The 11,501-nt window shown below is 51.2% G+C and overlaps 2 non-coding genes and 1 pseudogene across 2 annotated transcripts; all 3 read left to right on the forward strand.

Annotated features, from left to right (window-relative positions):
• Positions 1–6,416: 6,416 nt before the first annotated feature.
• Positions 6,417–8,225, forward strand: LOC149168335 (18S ribosomal RNA). The gene has a single exon (XR_016259958.1). It is a non-coding gene; the product is annotated as an 18S ribosomal RNA (ribosomal RNA).
• Positions 8,226–10,901: 2,676 nt separating this feature from the next.
• Positions 10,902–11,055, forward strand: LOC149168336 (5.8S ribosomal RNA). Its single transcript, XR_016259936.1, has one exon. It is a non-coding gene; the product is annotated as a 5.8S ribosomal RNA (ribosomal RNA).
• Positions 11,056–11,325: 270 nt separating this feature from the next.
• The window catches only part of LOC149168337 (25S ribosomal RNA), a 2,370-nt pseudogene continuing 2,194 nt past the window's right edge, over positions 11,326–11,501 (forward strand).

Below are 11,501 nucleotides of genomic sequence, written 5' to 3' on the forward strand. Positions count from 1 at the left end.
TGACCCGAGGTTGGCTTTCTGCACGTTCGTGCAGCTCATTTTCCCGGCTCTCCCTTGTCGCTTTGTTTCGGTCGTTCGGGCGGGTCGTTAGAGGGCATCCGTTTGAACTCATTCGGGCGGGTCGTTCGGGCGAGGGCATGCCCGGGCAAACGAGCCCGTATCAAAAATGGTAAGTTGTGACCTAAGGTTGGCTTTGTGCATGTTTGTGCAGCTCGTTTGCCCGGCTCTCCCTTTTCGCTTCGTTTCGGTGAGGGCATGCACGGGCCAACGAGCCCGTATAAAAAATGCTAAGTTGTGACCCAAGGTTGGCTTTGTTCATTTTCGTGCTGCTCGTTTGCCCGGCTCTCCCTTGTCGCTTTGTTTCGGTCGTGCGGGGGCCCATGCAAATTCCAGATGATCCGAGCGATAGGTTTTTTTTCCGTGTGAAAGTTGGGTTGGTAATCGAGTTGTGTTTTCACGTTTGCCTGAACGATGGCCTTGGGTTATTTTTAGGGTTGTCGATTTTCATCTTCTCTCCATCCCCACTCGGTAGCGCATGAGCGGTAATGTTGGCCATGCTCGTCTTGGGAGGCATATGTGAACAATTCCCCTTCTACTTTCCAAGTTCTTGGAGCTGTATGGGTTGTTGTGGTGTGGCTCCCTTGCTCGTCCTAGTCCCCCTCGCTCCCCTCTAGATGATACCAGCGACAGGTTTTGTTTCCGTGTGAAAGGTGGGTTGGTAATTGAGTTGTGTTTTCATGTTTGCCTGAATGATGGCCTTGGGTCGTTTGTAGGGTGGCGATTTTCATCTTCTCTCCATCCCCACTCGGTAGCGCATGAGCGGTAATGTTGCCCATGCTCGTCCCGAGAGGCATGTGTGAACAATTCCCCTTCTACTTTCCAAGTTCTTGGAGCTGTATGGGCTATTGTGGTGTGGCTCCCTTGCTCGTCCTGGTCCCCCTTGCGCCCCTCCAGATGATACCAGTGACAGGTTTTCTTTCCGTGTGAAAGGTGGGTTGGTAATCGAGTTGTGTTTTCGCGTGTGCCTGAAGGATGGCCTTGGGTCATTTGTAGGGTTGCCGATTTTCGTCTTCTCTCCATCCCCACTCGGTAGTGCATGAGCAGTAATGTTGGCCACGCTCGTCTTGGGAGGCATATGTGAACAATTCCCCTTTTGCTCTCCATGTTCTTGGAGTTGTATGGGCTATTGTGGTGTGGCTCCCTGGCTCGTCCTGGTCCCCGCGTGCCCCTCTAGATGATACCAGTGACAGGTTTTCTTTCCGTGTGAATGGTGGGTTGGTAATCGAGTTGTTTTTTCAGGTTTTCCTGAATGATGGACTTGGGTCATTTGTAGGGTTGCCAATTTTCATCTTCTCTCCATCCCCACTCGGTAGCGCATGAGCGGTAATGTTGGCCATGCTCGTCCTGGGAGGCATATGTGAACAATTCCCCTTCTGCTCTCCAAGTTGTTGGAGCTATATGGGCTGTTGTGGTGTGGCTCCCTGGCTCGTCCTGGTCCCCGAGTGCCCCTCCAGATGATACCAGTGACAGGTTTTCTTTCCGTGTGAAAGGTGGGTTGGTAATCGAGTTGTGTTTTTGGGTTTGCCTGAACGATGGCCTTGGGTCGTTTGTAGGGTGGCCGATTTTCATCTTCTCTCCATCCCCACTCGGTAGCGCATGAGCGGTAATGTTATCCATGCTCGTCTTGGGAGGCATATGTGAACAATTCCCCTTCGGCTTTCCAAGTTCTCGGAGCTGTATGGGCTGTTGTGGTGTGGCTCCTTGGCTCGTCCTAGTCCTCGCGTGCCCCTCCAGATGATACCAGAGACAGGTTTTCTTTCCGTGTGAAAGGTGGGTTGGTAATCATGTTGTGCTTTCAAGTTTGCTTGAACGATGGCCTTGGGTCATTTGTAGGGTGGCCGATTTTCATCTTCTCTCCATCCCCACTTGGTATCGCATGAGCGGTAATGTTGGCCAAGCTCAGCCTGGGAGGCATATGTGAAAAATTCCCCTTCCGCTCTCCAAGTTCTTGGAGCTGTATGGGTTGTTGTGGTGTCGCTCCCTGGATCGTCCTGGTCCTCGAGTGCCCCTCCAGATGATACCAATGACAGGTTTTCTTTTCGTGTGAAAGGTGGGTTGGTAATCGAGTTGTGTTTTCGCGTTTTCCTAAACAATGGCCTTGGGTCGTTTGTAGGGCGACCGATTTTCATATTCTCTCCATCCCCTCTCGGTAGCGCATGAGTGGTAATGTTGGCCATGCTCATCCTGGGAGGCATATGTGAACAATTCCCCTTCCACTCTCCAAGTCCTTGGAGCTATATGGGTTGTTGTGTTGTGGTGTGGCTCCCTGGCTCGTCTTGGTCCCCCTCGTGCCCCTCCAGATGATACCAGCGACAGGTTTTCTTTCTGTGTGAAAAGTGGGTTGGTAATCGAGTTGTGTTTTCACGTTTGCCTGAACGATGGCCTTGGGTCATTTGTAGGGTGGAGGATTTTCATCTTCTCTCCATCCCCACTCGGTAGCGCATGAGCGGTAATGTTTCCCATGCTCGTCTCGGGAGGCATATGTGGACAATTGCTCTCTAAGTTCTTGGAGCTGTAGGGGTTGTTGTGGTTTGGCTCCCTGGTTCGTCTTGGTCCCCTTGTGCCCCTCCAGATGATACTAGTGGCAGGTTTTCTTTTCGTGTGAAAGGTGGGCTGGTAATTGAGTTGTGTTTTCGGGTTTTCCTGAAGGATGGCCTTGGGTCATTTGTAGGGTGTCCGATTTTCATCATCTCTCCATCCCCACCCGGTAGCGCATGAGCGGTAATGTTGGCCATGCTCGTCCCGGGAGGCATACGTGAACAATTCCCCTTCTGCTCTCTAAGTTCTCGGTACTGTATGGGTTGTTGTGGTGTGGCTCCTTGGCTCGCCCTGGTCCCCCTCGTGCCCCTCCAGAAGATACCGGGGACAGGTTTTCTTTCCGTGTGAAAGGTGGGTTGGTAATCGAGTTGCTTTGTCGGGTTTGCCCGAACGATGGCCTTGGGTCATTTGTAGGGTGGCCGATTTTCGTCTTCTCTCCATCCCCGCTCGGTAGCACATGAGCGGTAATGTGGGCCATGCTCATCCCCGTCCCTCTTTCCCATCCCAACGATAAGAATGTTGAAAGTTTTCTCGGTGCTCCTTTGGGCCTTCGTTGTTGCGGTCCCAGATGGAAGCCCCAAAACTCCGTCGTTGCCTATGTCGCTATCGTGCCCCTCGGTTGTTGCGAATAGAGAATTTTGATTGGGCTGGGTAGCCATTTGTGGCTCCATTGAAATTGGCTCCTCGTTATATTGTTCACCTCCTCCCTATTTGGTGTGGAGGGTTTTTATTTTCGTGTGAAAGGTGGGTTGGTAATTGAGTTGGTTTTTCGGGTTTGCCTCAAGAATGGCCTTGGGTCGTTTGTAGGGCGTCCGATTTTCATCTTCTCTCCATACCCACTCGGTAGCGCATGAGCGGTAATGTTGGCCATGCTTGTCCCGGGAGGCATATGTGAACAATTCCCCTTCTGCTCCAAGTTTTGGGAGTTGTATGGGTTGTTGTGGTGTGGCTCCTTGTGATGGCTAGCCTCTTCATTGTTCGGCTGTTTATGGTGCCGGTGTCTTGTGCTTGTACTATTTCTATGTTGGCATTGTCAGTTGAGATGCATACACTTAAGAGGGAAGTGGAAGGGTTTTGGTTGTAAACCACCTACCCTCCCTCTTGCTTGCTTTTTCCGTCGGGCGATGTGAGGTGCTGTTCTCCTTATTGTAAAGTCAAGGGTTGGCATTCCTTTCAAAGTGCACATCGTTCGTGGTTGCGTTGGCTCTGAGGTTTTGATAGATGTGTTGGCCCATATGTCTGATATAGGGGTCGGCTTTTCCCTTGCATCTTGCATGCATGGCAGGCTTTTGCGGCTGGAAATGTTAAGTCACAACGTTTATGGGCATTTGTTGTTTGAATTGTGTATGCACTCCTGGTCCAATGGGGAGGAGGCTTGCTATGTCGATGGTGGGGGCTATTTGGAAGAAGGATTTCGAGGGGGAATTCTTCAACCTCCCTCCTTTGCGTGGATGTGGCCGTAGGGGAAAAGTATTCATCGTCAAGTCAGTAAAGCTGTGGGAAATCTCCTAGGTTGCCTGTACGTAGGGTGCGGGGGTGCGGGGCTGCCCGATCCCTCCTCCTGTTTGGATATGTTCTTGTATTGTGTAGCGAGCCTCTTGATTTGCATTTATTTCCTTCCTTTGCCTTCGCATCGTGGTTGCCACAAGTGGTCAAGTGATCGAGATCCACCATTTCTGCTGTCGCGGGGGACTCCTAAGTGGCCTCGGTGCGTGGCGTGGAGGGTCGGGGGGCACATTTCTAAGAGAGGTTGTGGGCTCGGTTGGTCTTGTTGTTTTGTTTCCTTCCGTTTCCTTTGCATTGAGGCTGCCACAGGTGATCATGCGATCGAGGTCCATCATTGCTGCTGTCCGGGTGGACTCCTAGGTGGCCTCTCTGCGGGGAGGGGAGGGTTGGGGGGCACTTGTTGTTTCAATTGTGTATGCGCTCGTGGTCCAACGGGGAGGAGGCTTGCTACATCAATGGTGGGGGCTATTTGGAAGAAGGATTTCGAGGTGGAACGCTTCAACCTCCCTCCTTTGCATGGAGGTGGCCGTAGGGGAAAATTATTCATCGTCCGGTCGGTAAAGCTATGGGAAATCTCCTAGGTTGCCTGTACATAGGGTGCGTGGGGTGCGGAGCTGCCCGATCCCTCCTCCTGTTCGGATATGTGTTCTTGTATTGTGTAGCGACCCTCTTGATTTGCATTTACTTCCTTCCTTTGCCTTCGCATCGTGGTTGCCACAGGCAGTCAAGTGATCGAGGTCCACCATTTCTGCTGGCGCGGGTGGACTCCTAGGTGGCCTCGGTGTGTGGCGTGGAGGGTCGGGGGGCATTTCTAAGAGAGGTTGTGGGCTCGGTTGGTCTTGTTGTTTTGTTTCCTTCCATTTCCTTTGCATTGAGGCTGCCGCAGGCGATCATGCGATCGAGGTCCATCGTTGCTGCTGTCCGGGTGGACTCCTAGGTGGCCTCTTTGCGGGGAGGGTTGGGGGGCACTTGTTGTTTCAATTGTGTATGCGCTAATAGTCCAATGGGGAGGAGGCTTGTTACTATAGTCATCGATGGTGGGGGCTATCTGGAAGAAGGATTTCGAGGTGGAATGTTGCGACCTCCTTCCTTTACATGGAGGTGGCTGTAAGGGAAAATTATTCATCGTCCGGTCGGTAAAGCTGTGGGAAATCCCCTAGGTTGCCTGTACGTAGGGTGTATGGGGTGTGGAGTTTCCCGATCCCTCCTCCTGCTGTTCGGATATGTGTTCCTGTATTGTGTAGCGACCCTCTTGATTTGCATTTACTTCCTTCCTTTGCCTTTGCATCGTGGTTGTCGCAGGCGGTCAAGTGATCGAGGTCCACCATTGTTGCTGTCACGGGTGGACTCCTAGGTGGCCTCGGTGTTTGGCATGGAGGGTCGGGGGGCATTTTGGAGAGAGGTTGTGGGATCGCTTGGTCTTGTTTTATTTCCTTCTGTTTCCTCTCTGCATTGAGGCTGCCACAGGCGATCATGCGATCGAGGTCCATCGTTGATGTTGTCTGGGTGGACTCCTAGGTGGCCCCTATGCGCGGAGGGGAGGGTTGGTTGGGGGGAATTTCTAAGGGAGGTTGCGGGCTCGGTTTGTCTTGTATGATTTCCTTCCCTTGTCTTTGTGTCGAGGCTGCCGTAGGTGATCATCTGATCGAGGTCCACTATTGCTGTTGTCCGAGTGGACTCCTAGGTGGCATCAGTGCGGGGCGGGGAGGTTTGTATGGCCTCTCTATGATAGGATTTGTTTGGTCAGTCATCCTCTTTTTATTTCCTTCCTTTTCCTTCGCATCGAGGCTGCCGCAGGCGGTCAGGAGATCGAGGTCCATCATTGCTGTTGTCTGGGTGGATTCCTAGGTGGCCTTGGTGCCGGAGCAGGGAGGGTTGTGGCTCATTTGTAATATAGAGGTTGCGTGGTTGGTCGTTCTCCATTTGTTTCCTTTGCATCGAGGCTGCCATAGGCGATCGGGTGATCGAGGTCCATCGTTGCTGCTGTCCGGGTGGACTCCTAGGTGCCCTCGGTGCAGGGCGTGGAGGCCTTTGGAGGCATTTCTAAGGGAGTCGGTGAGTGATCACTCATTTTCTTGTTGGTTGGGCCGTGGATGCAAACTCCGGAGTGGCCTTGGTGCATTGTGGCTCGGTAGGTCTGCCCATTTGTTCGCCATGTCCTTGGCATGTTGCGTGTGCTTCCTTCTTGGGATGCAAGAGGTGTAAGGCATAAAATTTTTACATGATATTTTGACATCTCTTTGACTTGATGGTTGTTCAGGCTGGCTATCGGTAAGAAAGTGCCTGGAATGCCCTTTGAAGCGGGAGGGTGCTACCTGGTTGATCCTGCCAGTATTCATATGCTTGTCTCAAAGATTAAGCCATGCATGTCTAAGTATGAACTAATTCAGACTGTGAAACTGCGGATGGTTCGTTACATCAGTTATAATTGTTTTGATGGTACCATACTACTTGGATAACCGTAGTAATTCTAGAGCGAATACGTGCACCAAGTCCCGACTCTTTGGAAGGGATGCATTTTTTAGATAAAAGGCCAGCGCGGGCTTGCCCGCTTCTCCGGTGAATCATGATAACTCGACGGATCACACAGCCCTTGTGCTGGCGATGCTTCATTCAAATTTTTGCCCTATCAAATTTCGATGGTAGGATAGAGGCCTACCATGGTGGTGATGGGTGACGGAGAATTAGGGTTCGATTGCGGAGAGGGAGCCTGAGAAACGGCTACCACATCCAAGGAAGGCAGCAGGCGCGCAAATTACCCAATCCTGACATGGGGAGGTAGTGACAATAAATAACAATACTGGGCTCATCGAGTCTGGTAATTGGAATGAGTAAAATCTAAATCCCTTAACAAGAATCCATTGGAGGGCAAGTCTGGTGCCAGCAACCGCGGAATTCTAGCTCCAATAGCATATATTTAAGTTGTTTCAGTTAAAAAGCTCGTAGTTGGATCTTGGTTCGTAAGGGTCGGTCTGCCTACTCGGTGTGCACCTGCCCTCCATCCCTTTTGTCGGCGGCGTGCTCCTGGCCTTAATTGGCTGGGTTGCGGTTCTGGCACTGTTACTTTGAAAAAATTAGAGTGCTCAAAGAAAGCTTATTCTCTGAATGCATTAGCATGGAATAACGTGATAGGAGTCTGGTCCTATTGCGTTGGCCTTCGGGACCGGAGTAATGATTAATAGGGACTATCGGGGGCATTCGTATTTCATTGTCAGAGGTGAAATTCTTGGATTTATGAAAGACGGGCCACTGTGAAAGCATTTTCCAAGGATGTTTTCATCAATCAAGAATGAAAGTTGGGGGCTTGAAGACGATCAGATACCGTCCTAGTCTCAACCATAAACGATGCCGACCAGGGATCGGTGGATGTTGCTCTAAGGACTCCACCAGCACCTTTTGAGAAATCAAAGTGTTTGGGTTCCGGGGGGAGTATGGTCGCAAGGCTGAAACTTAAAGGAATTTACAGAAGGGCACCACCAGGAGTGGAGCCTGCGGCTTAATTTGACTCAACACAGGGAAACTTACCAGGTCCAGACATAGTAAGGATTGACAGATTGAGAGCTCTTTCTTGATTATATGATTGGTGGTGCATGGCCATTCTTAGTTGGTGGAGCGATTTGTCTAGTCAATTCTAATAATGAACGAGACCTCAGCCTGCTAACTAGCTACGCGGAGGTTCCCCTTCACGACCAGCTTCTTAGAGGGACTATGGCCGTTTAGGCCATGGAAGTTTGAGGCAATAACAGGTCTGTGATGCCCTTAGATGTTCTCGGCCGCACGCGCTACACTGATGCAGCCAACGAGTTTTTATTCCTGGTTCGAGAGGATCGGGAAATCTTCTCAAATTGCATCGTGATGGGGATAGACCATTGCAATTATTGGTCTTCAACGAGGAATTCCTAGTAAGCGCGTGTCATCAACTCGTGTTGACTACGTCCCTGCCCTTTGTACACACCGCCCGTCGTTCCTACCGATTGAATGATCCGGTGATGTGTTCGGATTGCGTTGACGATGGTGGTTCGCCACCATCGACGTCATGAGAATTTCATTGAACCTTATCATTTAGAGGAAGGAGAAGTCGTAACAAGGTTACCATAGGTGAACCTGCGGTAGGATCATTGATAGCAAGGGTTTTCTTTTTTGGTTCGGGTTGGTTGTGTTTTGATTGCAATGTGGGACTTTATGGTGCGTCTCTAGGGGAGAGGGTTTGGTGTTTGGTGGGAACATTGTTGGTTGCTTGTCTCGAGGTAACACTTGTTTTTTCGTGTGTGCTTGCAAGCCATGCTTGTGCTTGTCCCACCCATCCTTTGTTTTTCTTCCCCCCAATGTGTTTCTGCAGGGGGTTTGGAAGCTTGTTTCTTGGGAGCCCTTCCGACGATCTGTTCGGCCGGGCATGGTTGCTGCAGAGTTGAGGTGCTCGGTAAATACGATGGATAAATTCGGACTCATTCGTAGCGACGGTGCTCAGTCTTTTTTTCATTGGAAGGCATGGGCCAAGGGTGCAGGCTTCCATAGTTGGTTCTCTCGAAAAGGTGGCGGCGGTTGATGTGTTGCTTGGGTGAGATTTTTCGCTGGTGGTTGGGTTGAGGGAGTGGTTGCGTGCATGCCTGGTAGCTCAAACCTTTCGTGAGGCGAGATAATCGAGGTGCAGTCAAGTATGGGATGGATGAAGAGTGGTTCAACCCATTGGGCTGGCCACCCTAGTCCCTCCCGACCGTTCCTCAACATGCCCTCGCGGAAGGGTTGGGTGTCGAGGTAATGAAAAACCCATCCCTCGGTCTGAGCTCCATCGAGATCGCAATTTTCCCCGCCGACAGGCATGAGGGTGGAAATCTTATCTCGTGCCTTTTCCGTTGAGGGAATTCCTCGTCCTCTCGTGACCCACTCCCCTTCTGAGGGAAAAAGAAGTAGCGGGTCGTGTCTTTGTTCCTCCCTTTGGATTGTGGGTTTTTTGTGGGACTTGCGTCATTTCTTTGTTTCATGGTGTGCACTTTGCGAAGATCCCTCTCTCTAGTGGCCTTGCACCATCGATGTATTTGTGGCCCACGGCTTTCTCCAGCGTTGAGCGTTGGCCCGTGACAACTCCTCTTTGGAGTTTGATTATTTGACCCTCGTTGACTCTCTCGCTGGAAAGGTTGTTGGGTGTTTTCTACACGTAGGGGTGCAAGAGTGGGGTGGGTTTGTGTTATTGGCGGCAATCTATTTTTCGTTTGAAGCCTTGTGCCGCTGGGTTGGGGGGCTGTGTGCCTCTCAGTGACATGCTCTAGACAATGGTCTCATCGTGGCCCTTGTCTTTTCTATTGGTCAGTTTTAGGTTGTGATTTATTTGCTTGGTTGTTTGCTATATGTTGTAAAGCTGGAAAGGGTGTTGTGCTGAATGCGTGTGGGAGGGTGTGAAGAGGTGGGATGCTTTTTTGATTGGGTTCCTTGTTTGATTTCTTTTTCGTTAGCGTACATCTACTCGACGTGCTGTTGAGTTTCTCTCTTTTCTTGGGATCTTTGTTTCTTTGGTGTTGTTTTCTTCCCTTCTTCCTTTTGCCCCTAGCTTTACAGAGGAGAGGTGGGATTGTTGTGGATTGGTGTTCGGGAGGGACGAAAAGCAGTGCGAGTTCCCAGGGTGGCCACCCTAGTCCTTCTCAATCATCGTCCCCTGCAGTTCCCCCCTTTTTCCGAGGGCGCGGGGTTTGGGAAGCTTGTTCTCTATTTGAGCCTCCCCTTGTGAGCCGGTAGCCACGTTTGATATCTCTTTCTTTCCTGTTGCTTTCTTCCCTTCTTTCTTTTGGCCCCTTAGCTTTACAGAGAAAAGGTGGGATTGTTGGGGATTGGTGTTCAGGAAGGACGAAAAGCAGTGTGAGTTCCAAGGGTGGCCACCCTAGTCCTTCTCGATCACTGTCCCCTGTAGTTCCCCCCCCTTTTTGTGAAGGCACAGGGGTGGGGAAGCTTGTTCTTTGTTTGAGCCTCCCCCTGTGAGCCGGTGGACGCGTTTGATATCTCTCTTTCTTTCATGTTGTTTTCTTCCCTTCTTCCTTTCGGCCCCTAGCTTTATGGAGAAAAGGTGGGATTGTTGTGGATTGGTGTTCGGGAAGGACGAAAAGCAGTGCGAGTTCCCAGGGTGGCCACCCTAGTCCTTCTCGATCGCCATCCCCTGCAGTTCCCCCTTTTTGCGAAGGCACGGGGTTGGGGAAGCTTGTTCTCTGTTTGAAGCCTCCCCTTGTGAGCTGGTAGCCACGGTTGATATATCCCTTTCTCTCTTGTTGTTTTCTTCCCTTCTTCCTCGTGGCCCCTAGCGTTACAGAGAAAAGGTGGGATTGTTGTGGATTGGTGTTCCGGAAGGACGAAACACAGTGTGAGCTCCTGGGGTGGCCACCCTAGTCCTTCTTGATCGTCGTCCCCTTCAGTTCCCCCCTTTTGCTGAAGGCACGGGGCTTTGGGAGGCTTGTGCCTTGTTTTTGCTTTGTTTTCTACCCTTTTCTTCCTTTCGGTCCCTAACTCTACGGAGAAAAGGGGGAATCGTTGTGGGCTGGTGTTAGGGAAGGGCTAAAAGCAGTGCGAGCTCCCGAGGTGGCCACCCTAGTCCTTCTCGATCGCTGTTCCACGCATTTCCCCCCTTTTTGCGAGGGTGTGGGGCTGGGGGATATTGTCCTCTGTTCGAGCCTCCCCCTGTGAGGGGGTTAGACACCTTTGTTTCTCTTTCTCTCATGCGTTTTTCCTCCTTTTGCCCCTTGGCCTTACATTTGTTGTTGGGGGGTGCCCCTATTCAGTTTTGTGGCCGATTTTTCGGTAATACATGTGGAAACGACTCTCGGCAATGGATATCTCGGCTCTTGTTATGATGAAGAACGTAGCGAAATGCGATACTTAGTGTGAATTGCAGAATCCCGTGAATCATCGAGTTTTTGAACGCAATTTGCACCCGAGGCCTCGGTCGAGGGCACGTTTGTCTAGGTGTCGAATCCCATTCAAACGCGCTCCCTCCAATATGCTAGGGAGCAGCAGAGCTGGTCGTCTGTGCCCCGTGCGATGCGGTCGGCTGAAATACCTCAAGCGATGTTTCGTGGCGTGCGTCGGCGAGCGGTGATCTTGTCCCCTTGGATGGGCAGTCGGCGTTAGCCGATGCGGGCTTTGTGTGGCATCGCTTGAACTTGCTTTGCTCTCTCTTGTCCTCCCATGGGGTAGGGCGGATTTAGCTCCAACTTTGCAACCCTTGCTCAGGCAAGAACACCTGCTGAGTTTAAGCATATAATTAAGCGGAGGAAAAGAAACTTACAAGGATTCCCCTAGTAGCGGTGAGAGAACCGAGAAGAGCCCAGCATGAAAATCGGGCGGCGGCACTGCCTGAATTGTAGTCTGTAGAAGCATCCTCAGCGGCGGACCTGGGCCAAGTCTCTTGGAATGGG

The sequence above is a fragment of the Pinus tabuliformis genome, chromosome 4_2, assembly GCF_031772625.1.
Source record: "Pinus tabuliformis cultivar Carrire ecotype Pingquan chromosome 4_2, CPIR1, whole genome shotgun sequence".
NCBI classification, from domain to species: domain Eukaryota; kingdom Viridiplantae; phylum Streptophyta; class Pinopsida; order Pinales; family Pinaceae; genus Pinus; species Pinus tabuliformis.